This window comes from Pinus tabuliformis, chromosome 9, assembly GCF_031772625.1.
Source record: "Pinus tabuliformis cultivar Carrire ecotype Pingquan chromosome 9, CPIR1, whole genome shotgun sequence".
NCBI lineage: Eukaryota > Viridiplantae > Streptophyta > Pinopsida > Pinales > Pinaceae > Pinus > Pinus tabuliformis.
Window position 1 is genome coordinate 315,865,302 of NC_142307.1, and position 20,014 is coordinate 315,885,315.

The following is a 20,014-nucleotide window of genomic DNA, read 5'->3' on the forward strand; positions in this document are numbered from 1 at the left end:
GGGACCTTGGAAGCAATAAGGGTAGTTCTAGATAGAAAATCAAAAGAAAAAGCCAAAGAAAAGAAAAGGCACATAAGGGTCTGCAAGTCTAAGTGCACCCTCCAGGAAGTAACAAAAAATGCTAGGAAATAGATGGGTAAGTAAATGGGGTTGCAGAAATCTCATTCCTTTCAAGTGAGTGTTTGATAACATGTTTGCAAAGGAATATCAGTGGATTGAGAAGGTTCTCTTCTCCATCATGTTGCAGCAAAACAAAGGAGCATGTCTAACTTCCCATTTTCCCCTTTCACATTCATTTAATAACATCCCTTCATCAGTACAGATTCATGGAACAATTTAAGGTTTTATGTTGGTTCTTGCCCCTGTAAAAGCCACATTTCTTGTCTAAAATTCTTTTCATTTTGATCTACTCCCTAATCTAAGTTTTTTCATATAAACTTAGTGATACCACTCCTCATTCACTTTTCTCACTCATATTAACCCCTAACTCCTTATTATCTAAATCCCTTATGTTTCCCTTCCCCCTACTACTATAACACCATGGTGTATAAATCCCCAGCATTGTATAAATATTCTCCCTCTTAGCACTATAGCTAAATAAGTTTGTTGAGGGAGACATTGGTCCACCAGGGACCAGGGTCAACCCTGTCATGGGATTGCTCTAGCCTCTGGTTGGAGTAATAACCTCCCCCTAAGCACTCACCTCCCCTCTGTTCAGAAATTCCACAAAAACCCCTTCCCTCTGCTTAAAACCCACTTTTTAACCCTTCTTCCCCCCTCAGATTAACCCTTGCCCCGAAAAACCCACAAAAAACCCTTAAACCTAAAGTTCTCCGCCCAAAATATTAATTTGAATATTTTAATATGCCGGCGGGTCCCCCCAAACATGCACGATCCGTCGAGAGCCCCGCCAGCCGTCCATCATCTGCCACCCCCGATCCAACAGTGGGCGGGTATTTTCAGATTTGGATCTGTCGACCTTTAGCGTCCGGGGAACGGTGGTTTTCCGCCCCGTACATGGGACGCGTGGCAGGCGGCGGGGTTGTTCGGAGCCCCCCTCCCCGATACCGCCTTTGCCCAAAGGTGGTGTGGGGAAACCGCTTACCACCATCCCCGTTACCACCTCCCCCTTTGTTACACTAAAAAATGTCACCTTGACTACTTACAGTTAGTATGGCTCAAATCAACAGTCATGCTACCCTCTTAGGCAAGTCTCATGCCTCTGTTATCCATCTCAAACTCAAAGAAGAGAGAAAGTCTTGTAAAAACTATGTTATCTCTGGGGTCGCAGGTTCTCTCTAGCCTTACCTGCGGGGACGCTGACCATGTTCACAAAATCTGCGTCCATGGACGCTCTGTATGTTAAGGGACAGGTGCGTCCCTCTGTAAAAGGCAAAATGCGCGAGTTTTATCTTGAAAAAGTTACTTGTGGTTACTTCTAGAACATTCTAGAGGTCGGTTTGATGAAATGGATGCGCCTCCAGTTGGTTCATGTATCTCTATTAAGGGGGAACTTATCCCATCAATAAGGGAGCTATCCCACCCAAAGAGGGGGATGATCCCATTGATAGTGGACCTGAATAACCTCTTTACAGCACTATAAATAAAGACATTGAGCCATAGGGAGAAGAGGTTGGAAGCTATACATTTTCTTTGGGTAAATGCTGCAGGAATTAGGACTCCCATTTAGAACCTTGTGAGGAGAGATTGTCTTTGCTTGATTCTACTTGGAAGTGGGTGAGCTTTGTCAAAGTAGAGGAAAACCCTTGATGGACCCTGGGAGGAACTTGCACAACACCAAGGCCAGGTTGTAAGAGTTTCTTTGTTTCGTTATTAATACAAACTGGTTTATTTTTCTCAATAGCTTGTGTTAATGAGTTATTTCATGTGTTCCTTGGTCTGCATGTTGAATATATGTTTTATTATATGAAATGCAAGTGCTTGGTAATTGTTTGATTGTTTGTGGTTGCAGGAATTGACTTGAAGGAGGAGCTCATCCGGATCGTCAAGAACGGACTTCAACAACAGCGTTTTGGAATAAGGTAAGCCTAAACACTTGTAGTTTTCATGTTGTAAAAGGTGTATTTAGAGAAAGATCACTCCATTTTGTCTTGTTTGTCATTAGAACGTCTTAGACTTCTAGGAAGGTCAGTCGTGTCCGCACCCTTGACCAATTCCGTGTGACACCCTTATGTCATCCATGCGTCATCATGACGTAGCACCATCTCCCTCCCCCGCGCCGCGTGGCCCTCCACGTAGCCCTGCCACCTTATCCGCCCGCCACCGTGTCCGGCCACGCTGGCCTACACCTCAGCAGCCACATCACCCTCCGTACCCGGGCCTGCCATGACGTCATGCTGACGTCATCGGCAGAAAAGCGCCAATTACTCATTTTTTCCGAATTCGTCGTTAAAAGTCACGGTTTGGGCCGTTTTATGTCATTTTCAAGTGAAGAAGACATAGCCGTTGCCGCTGGTTCACTGCCAAATCGCCTCCGGACCTCCAAATTCAAATTTGCGACTGTGCCAACTCATCAACTCAGCTGCGTTCGGCCTTCACAATTCGGCCTGAAGGCATTCCAACTCGTTTTTTAGGGATTTCACCGCAAGTTCCCTGTTTTCCCACTGAGCATACCAATTTCTATGTGAATTTTCCATAAGAAACATTCAATTGCCAAATTGCACACTGTTTTTCACCAAATTTACCATCAAATCTACCTGCATTATCCTTTGCCCCGGCAATTCGCTATTAAAACATTAATTCACGGTCGAAGGTTACCAGTTCGGCCTCGAACTTGCCCGGCATTGTTCCCTTTTGCCGGGTGTAGACCAGCTGCAGCTTTTTACCAAAGTAAAACTCACATACCCTCTGCAATTTGCCCCTAGCAATTCACAATCCCTGTGAATTTACCAAAAACTGCAGAAACAAGCAGAAACAAGCCTGCCTTTTCAACTGTGAGGAGAATTTCAAGCATTGTCTGCAATAAGCCTGTCACTCAAATCTTTGAGCAACCTTGCAAACCATTGTAATCACCTCTGTTAAATTCAAACTGCATAATGGCTACTCCTGCACCATCAGCCCTCAGTGTTGCTCCATTAAATCCACCAAATAAAGACCTGGAGTCCTTGCCTCTTGCTGACAGGGACTACCTCATTGAAGAATTTGTGGGTAACAGGGACTTCTTGCAGACCTTCAGGCAGTTAAGAGATGACTATCTGAATGGAAAGGACACATATGGGATATGGGAATCAAATCTGCCATACTACTGTCTCCCCTCTGTCAATGTTTTTCTGGAGATTATTCGCCTATGTTCTGAGAACTATGATGTGCAGCAAAGAGCTATTAAGTCTCCATCTGGGAGCATCCTCTTTCACATCAATCCTGAAAACATCAATAAAATGCTCCACTTTGATCAAACAGAGCTGTTGTTCCCATTTTCCATGAATTATCTGCTGGAAAATGGTGCCAAGATGACCAGTGAAGAGATCCAAAGAATCACCAAGACATTTATGAGGCCTGAGTGCCAGCCCACAGGGCCACCTCCCTACCTGGATGTCTTTTTCACTGATGTAGGCAGGCTTTTGCTGGACATGATTGCCTATGTGTTGGGGTACAGAACCAGTGAGCATGTGGATGCAACAATGCTGGTATTGTTAGCTGCTTACAGCCCAGGCCAGCCCCCTGCCCGCAAGTACAACTTTGCTAAGTTCATAGCTAACAAGATCCATGATCAGTTGAGCAAAGTGAACAGACAGGGTGTCTTCAAGTACTCGGCCTATATCTATCACCTTTTCATGTACTATCAGTCTGAGGCTTTTCCATGCTACATCAAAAAGCTGGATTATAGAGGGGAAAGAAGATCTGTTACCTTCTGGACCTCTGTCTATCACAAAGTCTCAAATTCACCCTATTCCTATTGTGAATTTGTTGACCAATTTGTATACCCAGTCTCTTGCCTATTGATGAGGTCCCCTCCTCCCAGAATATCAACTTAGATAAAGAAAGCTCTGCAGCTTTCCAAAAAGTACAAAATAGGTGATTGGTACCTATATGAGAATCATACAATCATCAGAGTCTATGGCTGTGAGCTCTGTCCATACAGGCTCCCAAAATATGTGCCTATGAGGTTATTTGCCTTGGAGTATTATAGGCAGTTGATTCAGTCTGACCTCACCCACTTCCACAGCTCCAAAAAGAAGGCCCACCTCAAGTTCAAACACCAATTGGGCCCCTTCATCATGAATAAGAAAGAAGAATGGTAAGATGCCGACCTAATCCTAAAAGATAAATACAAGCTGTCATATAGTTTTCGGTGGGTCCCTTATGACCCTCAAGGCTTCATTACTGCTAGAAGAACCAAGTACAGGCTTCTAGGTTATAGGCATTGTCAATACCCACACATTGAAAGATATGCCAACCAGCAAGAATGGCAGCAGGGTACTCTAGTTGAAAAACTAACTGAAGAAGAGACAATGCTAAAGAATGTAAAGGAGCTTGAAAAACCTATTGACCTAGACTCTGTGCTGCAGGTACCTTTCAAATGGCCTTATTCAGCAGGAGAAGGGACCTCGGCCTCAAGGACTGCACCAGTCACACAGGCACCTTCCACAGCAGCACCAGCTACAGACAAAGGCAAAGGGATAATGGGTGCAGAAGAAGAAACAATGAAAGAAAAGCCTGCCCCTTCAAAGGAGCAGCAACAAGAGCCCCAACAAGGGCAACAAACAGAACAGCAACAGGAGCAGACTGCCCCTCCACAAACGGAGCTACCAGCAGCTCCAGCAATGCAAACTCCACCTCCATAGACTGAGCCATTGACTGCTCCAATTTTGCAGACCCCAGCACATGAGGAAAGGGGTATAAAAAGAGATAGAGAAGAGTCCACTCCTATTAGTGGATCCTCCCAACAACTAGGAGCCAAAAGGCAAAGGGTAGACTCCCCAGAGGTAGAAGACATCACTGTAGAATTCCTTGACAGTTCAAGGAAAGACAGGGAGGGCAGCCAGCACACAGGGACAAGCTCCTTTCAGCAGGAGCAAGGATTGCAACTTGGTTTGGAGGTGTCTTCCTCCTCCCAGCAGAGCAAGAAGCCCAAGAGCACTAAGGCTTCATTCAAACAAATAAAGGCTCAGAATGATCTGCTGAGGGCAGAGGTCTACAAACAATTTATAGATGCAACACCAGCCCAGCAAGAAAGGCTAATGTCTGTATATGACATTAAAGAGGAAAAAATCATCCTCAGTCACTTTAAGCCTACAATACCGCAGCCTAAGTCAGCTGCAGATTTTGTGAAGACAAGGGTGGAGGTCATGGCCAAAGACATCCATCCCATGGACCAAATTGAACTCCACAAGCAAGCTGGAGAGATGGTTTATGCAACCTTAGTGGAGAGGGCAACCATGGCCCATGAGCTAAAGGAGTCCCTGAAAAATACCAACACACAGTTGGATTTTGAGAGAATGTCCTCTCTGGCCAAAGACAATAGAATAAAGTCACTTGAGGACATCATTATTTATCTAGGACATGATCCTAGTGATCCAAAGGGTGTAAAGGCCCTTCTGAAGAAGAAAGAAGATGACCTAAATGCATTAAAGAAGAGGTTAAAGCTGCTGCCCACAGAGCACCCTCAAACAGCAGAGCTACAAAAGGAAAAACAGGTTGATGACCAACTGGACCTCATAATGCAGCTAAACCAGAGGGTCCTGGATTTGGAGAAAGAGCTGGAAGGAGCATTACAAGATAAACAGGGAGAGTCCACATCCCAAGCTCCTCCAACTACTTCAACAACAGCAACAACTACAGGGGCAGCAGTGGCCCCCACAACAGAAGCAGCAGGAACAACAACAGCTCCAGATGCCAGCACAAGTGTAGAAGAGTTGACTAAGGCCATCAAAGAAATGGAGCTCCAGGCAAAATCAGATAAAGAAGGCCAAGGAAAAATTGGCAGAACTGGATGCCAAGTATGACAAATCAAAAGTAACTGTAGCAGAGCAGGGCAGAGAAATAAAGGCCCTAAAAGACAAGATAAAGGCCTCAAAGAAGGAGCTGAATCTAGAGACTGCCATGGCCGACATAAAAAGGATTCTATGGGCCAAAATTGGCCAATCCATCAGTCAACAATGGAGGTCAATCAAAACAATACATGAACAGATGGACTTAATGGGCCAAGCACAAGCATAAATCCATAAGGCCAAAACATTACTGGGAGACAGACCTGAACAGGCCAACAGAATGATAGACTTCCTGAACAGGCAAGAAAAGGAGGAACTGGCAGCCATAGGCATTGCCAACAGAATGGAGGCTGTCCTCACTGCCAAGAAGGTACTAACTCTCAGGAATTATGTACAAACAGTGGAGAGGAAGTGCTATGAGATACAGGGTGATGTGGAGGAATATAAACTCGAGATGGCAGTGCTGCAAGCAAAGGGCCTGCCCAGCCTCCTAAGCGGTGCAGGAAGATTGATCTCCCGAGATCAATTTTCCAATAGAATGGCAACCTATATTGAAAATCAGATTACTGCATCTGGCAGTACATCTGAGCAAACAGTGCCTCCCACGGGACAGAGCTTATATGATAAGCTTGAAGGCCTGTTCTTCATTGAAAATGAGGTGAATCATCTTTTTGAAACTCCTCCTAACTTTTATGGATATACAGAGGCCGATGAGACTTTGATAAAAATTCGGAGACATCAAATGCCTAAGGAGGATTGGTGGCAAGCAATGCTTCAGATTTTGCCACGGTAGCCTTAGTTGTTCGGCCACTGCCAGCTCCAGGTCACTACAAAACAAACAGCATGACAAAGTCAGCATTAAAGGCAGCTGAAAGGTGACTTATCACATAGACAATGACAGCTAGCCTAAGGGATAAGACAATACGCAAATTTTGACAGCGTATCCTCAGCCGACTCCAACAGCCGCCAAACCAACTGCTTCTGACTACTTTTGACAGCTAAGGCACTAAAGAGTTATTTCAGCATTAACTCTCTCAGCTACAATGCTCCAGGAGTTGGCATAACATAAATGAGCCATTAACTCATTCTCTGATATTTTTCTTATGTAAATTTTGTATATATACCCCCCTCGGCAACGCATTAGGGGTTGGTGATTTTGACTTTAAGGCAAATCTATTGTATACTTTCAGTTTATCTAATACAGAGGGCTGGACCAGCTCAGTGATTTCCTGAAATATTTGATGTCTGGATGATGTTATGTGTGCTGATGCAAAATTCCTGTGTTCCCTGATGAAATAACAAGTTTTCCTCAATCTCTGTTCTTGTCTTCTTATGTTTATTAAATCATATTCATGTTACACTAAACTAGCAGTAAAGAAAAATAATAGTGCAGGATTTGTTTTATTACACCTTGCGCTCAATTTTTACTGCTGTAAATGTTTGTCTTCAGAATTAACCATGGACATGAATTCTTAATTGCTCATGTTTCTATTAATTCTATATGTATGAATGTTATCTAGAAATTCTCCATTGCTTCCAGAATAATATTCTCACTGTCTTTCTTTAGCAGTTTATTGTAAGATTCTTAATTGCCTTGCATAAACTGGATACACCACATTCAATCACCATTTCAAAAAATTGTTTCTCAGACACTAATCTGGCTCTGCAACATCACTTCACTATCACACAGCACATCAAGCAAACTAAAGGACCACTGACTCCATGCCCAATGGACTAAGACATGCTAGTAAGCACCTATATATATTGACTGGAATCATCACCAAACACATTCCAAAAACAAAACCTTGAACATCATAGCTAGCCTAAAATACTATCAGAACAGAGACAAATCATAAAGAGAGAGCCCTCTCTGATTACAGTTTGGCTAGAAACTATAACCCAAAGATTGGTTAGTGGTTACCTCGGCCGTATTCCCTTGGGAATCTTAGGGAACAACCTGGGTGTTAACATTCTCAACAATAAATAGGTTACGATCCACATATGTCTTTATTATAGGGATATCAATAAGGCTTTTCCTAAAGATAATTATCGAACCCATTCTATCCACCAAATTTTTTATGGTCCTGTAAGCAATGGAATTTTCTCCTTTAGGGATGGATTTTCTGGTTATAAATAAAAAAGTATACTAGCATTGGATCAGCATAAAGATGCTTTAATTTTTTGATGGGGGACCTTTTCCTATTGAAAGATTCAATTTTGGACTAAAAAATGCTAGTGCTACTTTTCGACGAGATATGTATTATGCCTTTCATCAAAATAATCATATTGTACAACCTGTCTTGATGATCTACCCATACATTTTATCCACCATCAAGATCACCTGAGACATTTACACATTATTTACCTATGATGACATTACAAAATTCACTTAAATCCAAATAAATGTGTTTTTGTGTGGAATCTAGATTTATTTTAGGTTTCACTGTGTCCAAGCATAGGATACAAGTTGATCCCTTGAAGGTTAAGTCCATTATAAATTTACCTTCTCCTACCACTTTATGCCAACTCCAAAGTTTACAAGGGAAGGCAAACTTTCTACATCATTTCTTTCCCAATTTCACTAAGCTTACTAAAGGTTTCACTCAAATTTTAAAGAAAGGGGCTCCCTTTATTTGGGATGATATAGCACAAAAAGGATTTGATTATTTGAAAAATGTATTAATTCACATAATGTTGTTGCACCCCCAGACTATGGTCGAGACTACTTTTTCTAACTATATGCTTCAAATGGTACCATTTCCATGGTACATGTATATGATGATGATTCACATGATTCACATGTTATTATTATCTTAGTAGGAACCTCTCCACTTCGAAAATTAAATATTCACACATGGAGAAATTGTCATTGGAAATTGTACAAGTTGTCAAACATTTTCATCAGTATATTCTATTTCACAAAACCACTCACATTTATAATTGCAACCCCATGCAACACATCCTTCCTAAAAAAGAGCTAGGGGAAAATACTCCAAATGGATTATCATCCTTCAAGAGATTGATTTGGAAATTGAAAAATCCAAATATATGAAATCATTATTTTTTATTGAATTAATTTGTGACCTTCCTTATTGTATTAGTGTTTTAGGAGAGAGATACTAAAAGCCACCCCCCTAGCAGTATATTTTTCCCTGCAAAGGATAACAATCAAAATTGATGATGTTAGTGGAAAGACTTAAATAAAAAGAACGATGTATATAGTAGAAGAAATGCATACGTAAACATAAACTAAACAAATATGTACATAAAGAAAACAATGCTCAAATGGAGAAAACACATCAATAATATATGGAAAAATATCCTTGTATTGATTGTTGGTGGTAGAGTTTGAATACAATAGATGAATCTCAGACACTTGAAGATAATCTTTTGAGATATGGAGCTCAAAAATCCTCAGCAAGGGGGTTTATTTTGTCAATCTCTTTGCAAGTTTCTCCTCTCTCTCAAAGTAATGTGAAGACTCTCTAATGGTGGATTCCTCTTCTCTCACTAAGATGTTGGGTTGCTTAGAAGAAACATGACCAACATGCTAGTCCTCTTCACTTCCTTGGCTTCAACAACACAATGGTTGTTTTCTCAAAAACCAAATTGGCCAGCATACGTGTCATGTTTTGATTCTCCCAGTCCTTTTTATATATAAAAGTTTTGAATCCTTCTTCCCTCTCTTGTTAGACGTATGATAAATTCACATGAGTAGGAAAAGATGATTCCATTGGAGGCTACATATCTCCAAGACAAATAAAATTTGACTCTACTGGACTGAAATCATGTCATAGAATCATCCCCAAGTGTGTAAAGTGGTCCTGGATTATTTAGTCACCTTTTTTTGCAACTGTGTGGGTTTTGGAGTTTATCCTGCATACACGCATTTATCGAAGAAATAAATGCACGACGTTAATTATTTTTCCTTTGTAAACTTTGGATCTTAGCAAAACTTTGTTTTTTCTTAACTTCATAATGTATTTGGCTAGAAAATGTCCACCTGTGCATTCTGCTACACACTTTTATTGCCTTCTGGATTGTACTAACAGATTTATGATTTTTTAGTGTTAACAGTTGCCACCTTATGTATGAGGTTAGGAGGAAACATATAACCGAAATATATTAACTTTTAATTTCTAATGGTTTGTCTGATTGACTTTTTGGGAGAGATGATAGCTTGTTGTGGAGATGAGTAGAGAAAAACCCATACACTAAGTATCAATGGTAACCATGCTCTGGTGAAAACCAACAACAAAAAATGTGTCTATACGAGGTGGTCATGTCCCATGCTTGTTATGATGGCTAATAAAACTTGATTACAATATGGAAAAAGACCAATGGTGGTCTAGTCAACATTGTGGTTGTTGACGTGTTGATATCTGACAATGATAATTACCGACACCCTCAAGTGCGTTTTCTGGTCCAATAGGCGTAATATGGTTCCCTTATGCATAACCAAGGTGAAGAATTGCTAACTCGGATGTTGTGGTATGCACAGGTCTTCAGTTGTGGGTACCTCCCCCATATCATAATGTAAGCACTATTGAATGAGGTTGCTAGTGATGCATGGGTCTTCGACGAAATGGATGAAACAACAACACTAACTAAGTACGACACCACATTGACTTGAATTCTTGAGCTGGTATCGAATGTAAAGGGGACTGATGACATTAGTGGGAGTATCCAAGGTACTACCTATTTCCTGGAATACATTTGTTGAAGTCAACATGAAAAGGGGCATTAACTGCTCAACATGGTGAGTCACGAAATCAAAGTGAGATATGAATAGGTTTTAATAGCTTGGGTTGGATATGTATAATATTTAGGTTGTCGATATAGGAGGGTATGGATCAATATACTGATTCTGGACCTTGAGGTGCCAAAGGCGGCGATCAAAAGATGTTTACTGATGGTGATGTTCCTAGAGTAAATGGGAGTACTAGGAAGGGGGTGAGCAGGTTTTGACAGGTGTGCAAAAAAATGTGATGTGTTTTGATGGTGAGATGTAAGATGTGAGCAAAGGATACAAGAGACTGCTGCTAAGCATAGGTCATGAATTGTAAGCATTGGATGTGGATGAGATATAAGCATTCAATTTATATTATGGTTTCAAGAATATCCTCATCTGAATGAAAAACATTATCCAAATTTGATTTTGGGTGTGCTAGGTCATGAAACTGAAATGTGGTCTTGGTTGTGATGGTAGATAAGAAATAATATGATTCATCACTTGAGGCCGTATAACCCAGAGAGGTTGATAAAGTGCAGATTGGGTGGCTCTACCACATTGGAGTTGGTACCAAAGTTGGGGTGGATTTTATCGTCTCAAGAGAAAAAAATGATGAGCATACAATTTAGATCATGGTTCCTATGGATGTAGAAATAAATGGTATATGGTGTTGCATATCATTATTATTGGGTGGTGGTAGAATCTAAGTTATCGATAACTATGATTGTCTGGGAGGAATCTCTTAATTTCTTGTTCGTGGACACAGAGTAAGGATGGCTTCTCCCATAGGATACTGGTTTTGAATCCTAAGATACCTAAATTTATGTAACATGGGGCATGCCTAATTGCTATGAGTAGTATCCGTATAGAGTTTACATCCCTACATCATAGTATGCGGTGTTGATGCCTAGCTGCACTATGGAGATTTCGATCTGTATTGGTGGTGGTGAAGTTTGATGTGATCGCATGGGCCCTACTTTGTTGTTGGTTGTCATTTCTCCTCAAACACACAAAGAATGGACTTAGATGCTTCATTCCATTGGGTGGAAAAAGATTTGATGGTTCAGTCTGGACTTTGGCCAAATCATAATTCATCACTACAAATCGCCACATGAATCCTAGTAATTGAAGGAAGTGAGATAGATGGTGACAGTGTCACACGTGATGATTTTTGACACAAATTTGGCAAGTGTGATGCTTGTAACTTGATCTCAATGGTTGGGTGATGTGGGGAACTGGGTATAATCAGTGGAATGCCCATAATGCAAGGCATTGATTGATTAAATGTTCAGATGCATCACACAGAGAAGAAGTAGATGACGGTGTGGTATGTGTCTGTTGAGATTGCCTTCAATCATGGGTGGATGTTTATGGACCTGGCGAAGGGGAGGATCAAGAAGACTCTTCTCTAACAAAGTAAAAAATATTTTTGGACCCTTCCTCTGAGAAGAGTAATGGGGAATTGGATTGAGTGAGGGCAAAATGCATCCCAATATCAAGGAACTTCAGGGCAATGATGGGTATAATTCTCATACTCTATGTAGGTGGAACATGCATGATTAATGCATACTAGTTTAAGGTGTGTCGGTATGTTCTTCCTCTTGATAGGGATTGGAGGGTTTACATGCTACTTGGGGGCATGTATTAGCACTTTGAGCTCTTTTCATTTAGGGCACCTATTGATGGGGTGCCCTGTGATTTCACACAAGGCACAGGGTTGAGGGACCCTATAGGAGGGAGCATTTGGGGTTTCTGCCTTTGCACCTTTTTTATTTTCGTTTGGCTTTTCCTCAACTGGTGGTTGTACCAACACTACTTGTGGTGTAGGGTCTACCTAGGTATGCGATATATGCGGTGTCATATTGTCCTCAGGAGGAATATGGACTACCCCATTGCAATGTAACTTGTGCTAGATTGTGTGGCCTTAGGGGAAAAATACCACACTAGTATTGTGAGGGCTATGTCAAGAAATGTGAGTGTTGCAACGAATTGGTGTGAGACAAAACCCAGTGGTGGATATAAGAAGGGTGTATTGGTGATAGAGTTAGGAAAGAGATTTGGATTGCTAACAATATCGTTGTTATTATCAAAAACGGGTTCTTTATTGGGTGGTGTTTGATGAAGTCATCATGCACATTGGTGCTCCATTATTTTGGACAAGCTCCTACCTTATTTGAGGGTCTCCTTGGAATGTTCCTGGTAGATTTGATGGCTTAAAAAGGACCAAGATGAGCTCAATGTAAGTAGTGATCACCTCATTGGAGGATGAGACTATGTGAAATATGCCATCTCATGTGGGTAACATTGCCTTATCGTATTATGTAAGTTGATCAGTGGTAATGATCATTCCGTCGTGGGGGAACATGATTATTCAGAACACCAATGAGGTGACTATGAAAAATTAGTACATATAGCCTCGTCCTAGTAGGATGTTGTAATCCGCTTGGGTGACTAGTAATTTAATGTCTATTAAAAAAGTTTTTCCATCCAACTTAACTAGCACGCTAGGTATAAATCGATGGGGGCTAAAGGGAATTCATCGTATGCTTTGAGCGTTATGTTAGAAGTCTTAAGTTCATGGGATCTAATTTTAGCCAAACAAATTTAGATAGGATAAATGTGGAAGCCCCTTCATTGACTATGCAACAATGGATGATGATATTTTGAATGAGACCGATATTTGGAAAGCAACAGTTGAGGGTAGCCATGGAGTAGCTTTGTCCAATTTAAAGACGATTAGGTCAGAATCAGATGGGTCGATTACATCTAGAGAAGAAAGTAAGGCTTTCTGCTGGGTTGATCATGTTTGGATGACCTCTAGTGCTGACATAAATGATGGTGATTATGCGAAGTCATCGAATATACAATAGCTATGAGATATTTTTAGTTGTGTCCTACATGCGGTATGGGATGTTCAATTACCCTATAGGTATTGTTGTGGCTGGAGTGGATGGATTAGGCTCTGGGGGAGCTTCATAACTTTGATTACTTATTTAAAAAAGGATATCTTCCTCTGTCATAAAAATATCATGATTAAGATTGTTATGGAGGTTCCCTCTAGATGGATTAGTTTGAGATTTTTATTGTTGGGTGTTAACAACTCCCTGATGGGGGAAGGGGTCCAACATCACTGAAACATGTTGACTACCTTGTCTCCTACTTCCTTGTATCCTTTTTAAATTAGGAAGTTAAGGACAATGTTGTGTATAACGATCATACTCTCCACAAATAACGCATGCATGATTAGTCCAAAGACTTGTTCTCTTGCCTTATTTCTGTGGATTATTGTTGGTCGCTCCTTAATTTTGATTCTGGTTGGCATTGTCCCTTCCCAATTCCCTTGGGGGTTGTTGCTGATTACTGCCCCCCCACTGCTCGGGTTCTCCCTTTGGCTTAATTTTTAGTTTCTTCTTAACAATGTCAGAAGGATTAACTCAATTCAGCTTCTCCTTTGATTGTTGGTCTCAAACGAGAGAAGGTTGCACTAGATTCACCCATGCATTATTAGTGTTGGTGGGAGGTTTTGTTGTTGTGCTAGAAGAGAAGAATACTATTTTCTTTATCCTTGGTTAATGTAGTGAATCGAGGACTATTGATTCCTCTGAGGGGGAGGTACAAACCTCCTTACAGGGGTTGGTATTGGTTAACCCTATTGACTATGTTCTACATAGTTGCGGATTGACCATTATAGTACCTTGAATGCTGCAATGGTGGTGCATTGTGGGTAGCATCATATGCTTGGTCATTGAAGAAATAGCTAGGGTTTTGGTAGTTGTTGGTGTGGTCATTTTGGAATAGGGACCCAATTAATTTGTTAACAATGTTGGATGTGCCTAGGATCTATTTATAATTCTACAGGTGCAGGGTGTCTGGAAGCACATGATAAATTTACCCAGAATGGGTATAGATAAGCTTCAGTTGATTGGATTTACTAATGGCTTATTCCTCAGTTTTCGAGAATGAATTTTCCACGTTCTTACATATTTCAGATGTGAGGGATTAAAGAATATGTCTAGGAGGAATTTATCTTTAAATTGGGTTTTGCATAGCCTGTGACGTTTTCGTCATTCATGGAGATGGTCTGCGATGTGAGTAGTTGTTGTTTGATGGAAGTTGGTTAGGATTTCCAGACCCAAACCATTGTAGACTAAGAGCTGGAAGAAGGTGAGGAAAGCAATAGATAATGAGCTAAAGTTCCCATGTGATGCAAAGGGCTAGTCCACATACCATTTAACGGTGGTCCAACCTAGGGTGTGTTAAAATAGTCAAGATATAATAATATCTTCTATGGTAATATTATACAAAGACCAATGATAAAATATCATTTCATGGTTTCCTCGGTATTCACCCAATTTTCCCTCAGATTTTTGAATGTTCAAAGGGAGGTTGGTGGGCATAGCTGGGTAATTTTGGCCATGGGAGATCAGGTCATTGGTTAGATTGCTTAAATATAGTAGGTTTAGGAAAGCTAAGAATTGGATATGTGCATTACCTGCCATTGTAAAATGATTCTAGACATCTATATGAAATGGAGTCCTTTGTGGGCATGTCATGGGAGAATTACCTCAATGGGTATCTCGGGGACTGTCCAGAGGAAAGTTGTGTATGGTCCCAAATGGGGTAGCGTGTGGAGGTCCTTCTAGAATGGTGAAGGGTGTTATTTTCCAAGGATGAGTTTGAGAAAATATGCACCAATAAAGGAAGATCCATTAATGGTGGTTGACTAACGTCCTTTCCGCCTAAATGGTGGGAGTCCTAGCATACATGCCGTAATGGGGGGAGGTTCAAAAAACATCTAGATCAACAAGCAGATGTGGGGTCCCCTATTGTGTCAATTTAACTGTGTGTGTTACTTTATGTATGGTGAGGGAAGGAGATAAATATCGTGTTGGCATTATGTTTTCTGGTATGACTGTATGTTACAGATGTTGTACTTGATGGCAACTCCAGTGGTAAGGCTCTCAGTTTGTTGAAAATTAAGAAGGACGCAGACAATCGGTTCAGAAAGTGCGTTCCCGCAGGTATACCATGCAGAACCCGCGTCCAGGGACGCCGGCCAGCCGTTCAGGGGGTGCGTCTACCCAGTGCACACATTTCAAGGCACGTGGGGGTTTCTTGTGTGGTATCTAGCCGACGGTTTTGTGTTTCTATGGTGTCGGCTCGTGGTATTGTTCCATGTTTTGGGGAGGAGCTTGCCTATATAAAGCAAAGGTGTTCATTTGGATTGAGCAATTGTCTTGGGTTGAATATCCTATTTGGTGAGATCTAGTCCAGATCTAAGAGGGCGAATCTTCTAATGGACTGTGATCTCTATGGCGCATGATCAGATCTGTAGATCTGACTGTTTGGGTATGTTCTGAAGTCTTCATATCATTTACATCTGAAGGGTCGCAGGTTCAGTAAAGGGAAAGTGCGCCGGGACGCAGATACTGTAAAGGGCAAGTGCGCCGAGACGCAGTACAGTAGAGAGAGACCTGCGTGGGGACGCAGGGAGATCAAGGTTCAGGTGCGTCACTGAAGCAGAAAGACGCGGCGCGATAATGTTTTCAGGTGTGTCTCTGTAGCAAAAGACGCGGCGCGATAGTATCTTTGGGTGCGTCCCTGAAGCAACAGAACGCAGAGCAGTCACAGGAACAGTGCGTGGGCACGCAGCGGAGCAAAAGGATATCTGCGTGTGGACGCAGAGTAGCAGAAGGTTAACGGCGTCTGGTCGCAGGCCATTGAAAGAAAAACTGCGTCTCTGTTTTAAGATGTTCTGTTGATTGAATTTCTCTGTTGATAAGGTGTTCTGGGTTAGTTCTGTTATTGTTGATCTGATATCTGTAATGGTCTATATCTGTTATGTATTTGTTGATCATCTGATGCTTTATGAAAAGAAGTAGGGGGTTGTAGCTCCCTTCCAGCAGTAGACTGGAAAACGAGAAAGAGAGAGAGTTGTAGCTCTCCACAGGTTGTAGCCTGCGTACTGGTAAAGGACTGCACCAGTACAAAATCATTGTAAAAGAAGTTTCTAATTTGAAAGAAGATAGAGACATATTGCAGCAGGTGGTTTTCACCCACATTGGGTTTCCACCTTACATCTTGTGTTCTTTGGTGTGACTATCTGATTTTTCATGCTCATTATTTTATGGTACTGATATGCAAAAATAATTCAAAGATCAAATAAGGAAGATTTATTAAATTGCTTGATAATACTGATTCACCCCCCCTCTCAGTATTATTTCCAACAATTGGTATCAGAGCAGGTCCTTCAGAGAAGCTTGATCGCTTGAAGGTAGATCGTTCATCATGAGCAACTACGAGAAAGAAGCATCAATCAGGCCACCTATTTTTGATGGGACAAATTTCAATTATTGGAAGGTAAGAGTTACTGCATATCTTCAATCTCTTGGTACAGAAGTTTGGAACATTGTAGAAACAGGCTATGCTTTTCCTTCAGCTACTCCTACAGATCCAGCTGAGAAAAAGCAGTATGAAACAAATGCAAAAGCAGTCAGTACTCTATTAGGAAGTATATCCCAAACAGAATTCATGAAGGTCATGCACTTCAAATCAGCAAAAGAGATATGGGACAAAATGATCACTAGCTATGAAGGAGATGAACAGGTAAAACAAGATAAACTTCAAACTCTCAGGATTCAATATGAGACTCTCAAGATGTATAATGATGAAAGTGTGGCTAATTATTTTCTTCGGGTAGATGAGATTGTTAATTGTATGAAAAATTTGGGTGAAGAAATAAAAGAGACTATAGTAGTTCAAAAGATTCTAAGATCATTATCCCCCAAGTTTGAATCTAAAGTATCTGCAATAGAAGAAAAGGAAAATCTCCGTGTTCTCACTATGTCTCAGCTACATGGAATTCTAACTGCTTATGAAATGAGAAAGGGAGGTCCATCAGACAGAAGGGAAGCTGCTTTTAAGGCATCAGGCAAAGAAGATTACTACGAAGCAAGCCATGTTCCAGAAGAAGAGGAAGAAGAATCAAATTTTGTCAGAAATCTTCAAAGGGGTTCTGGAAGATTCAGAGGTAAGCTACCTTTCAAATGCTTTGCTTGTGGAAGAGTAGGTCATTATGCTGCAAAATGTCCTTATAAGGATAAAGGAAAAGAACCTGCTAACTGGAACAAGAAACAAAGTGCAAATAAGAAAAGCTACTACACCCATGAAGATAGTGATGGCTTATCAAACAGTGATGAAGATGAACAAGGTAATAAATATAAGCTGTTAATGGCATTTGAAGATGATGATTATGAGGATGCTGTAGATGTGGATAATCTCTATGATGAAATTACTAGACTCAAGAGATGCATAGAAGAAAAGAATGTGATCATTGATACTTTGCAATTTCAAATTGATGAAAAGGAAAAACATCTTGAAAAACTAGAAGGTGAAATTGTTGGTCTCAGAAAAGAAATTGAGAAAACAAAAGCTATTAATATTAAGTTTGTCAAAGGATCTGAAACTTTGGATGAGATTATCAATGTGCAGCGGTCTCCTCTAAACAAGACAGGTTTGGGCTATAATGGAGAAACCTCTCAAGCATCCACCTCAAAAAGTTATCTTGATGCAGCAAGAAGAAATGAGCAGAAGAACAATGAAGATAATAAGGTAAAGCAGGGACGAATTACAAACAGAAACTATCAGGGACAATCCATCTTAAGGGTGAACAAAAGCTACAACCAGCCACAGGTAAAATCTTCTCAGTTTGGTTCAAGAATAGATGAAAATAGAAATTACAATCAGCTGGCTGGTAGATTCAATAACCGCAGAAGCTTCTTCAATGGACAATGCTTTTCTTGCCATAACTTTGGTCACAAAGCAACTCAATGTGTTGCATATAAAACAATCATGACTAGGGAAGCTCAAAAACAAAGAAGTATGACAGGGATTACAAAAAGGACCTATAACAACTTTTCGGTTCTTGAAAATGAAGTTGAATGTTCTATTTGCAATAATTTTGGTCATGAAGACTTTGAATGCAGGAGCAGGTTTCAGGAGAAAAAGGAACAAGCCACAAGCACCAAAACATGGAGAATAAAGGAACCTCAAACAGAAAGATGTGGGATAGCATTTTATGCAGAAGGACAGGAAAATCTATGGTACATTGACAGTGGATGTTCGAAACATATGACAGGTGATAAAGAAAAACTTGAATCTTATTCTACTTTAGAAAAGGGAAAGAAAGTTTCTTTTGGAAATGATACTCCTGCAACTATAAAAGGAAAAGGTATTGCTCCTTTGAAAGAAAAGGTCAAGGCTGGAAATGTTTTGTATGTTGATGGATTGAAGCATAATCTACTAAGTGTCAGCCAGATGTGTGATCAAAAAACCGAGGTTATTTTCAGATCGAATGGATGTCTTGTTCGTGATCTTGATACAGGTAAAACAATACTCAAAGGCAAAAGAACTCCAAATAATCTGTACATATTTGAAGAAGGACAACAACAATGCTATCTTAGCAAGGATGAAGAGCACTGGTTATGGCATCGAAGGTTGGGACATCTAAGCTTCTCACAAATAAGGAAAGCATGCAAATATCAGGCAGTTCGCGATCTTCCAGATATCAAAATTCCTGACAACACCATATGCAGATCATGTCAGTTTGGAAAACAAACCAGGACTAACTTTCCAGAGAAAGAGGGATCAGCTAGCATGCCTCTTGAGCTAGTACATACAGATACATGTGGCCCATTCAGGAAAAGAACACCTAGAGGAGAGGAATACTTGATATTATTTATTGACGATTTCTCCAGGTTTGTCTGGTTAGGACTTATGAAGCACAAAGATGAAGCATTCGAAAAATTCAAGACCTTCAAAGCCTTGGTTGAAAATGAATCAGGTCACAAAATTAAGTGCCTCAGATCCGACAGAGGTGGGGAATTTACTTCAAATGAATTTTTCGATTTCTGTGATGAACATGGGATAAGGAGAGAATTCTCTACAGCTAGAACTCCTCAGCAAAATGGAGTTGTTGAAAGAATGAACAGAACAATCCAACAAATGGCTCGTGCTATGCTTGATGAATCAGGAACTCCCGCAACTTTCTGGGGTGAAGCTGCACATGCTGCGGTTATTATTCTCAACAAGACAAATGTCCGGGTGAACAGCACTCAAACTCCTCATGAGCTCTGGAGTGGTAAAACTCCTTCGGTAAAGCACTTCAAAATCTTTGGGAGCAAATGCTATATCAAGAATACTGATGAGCAGCTTGGCAAACTTGAACCTAGAGCAGATGAAGGCATTCTTCTTGGCTATTCTCCACATAGCAAAGCATACAAATGCTACAATAAAAGGCTTGGCAGAATTGTTGACAGCATTGATGTAGTGG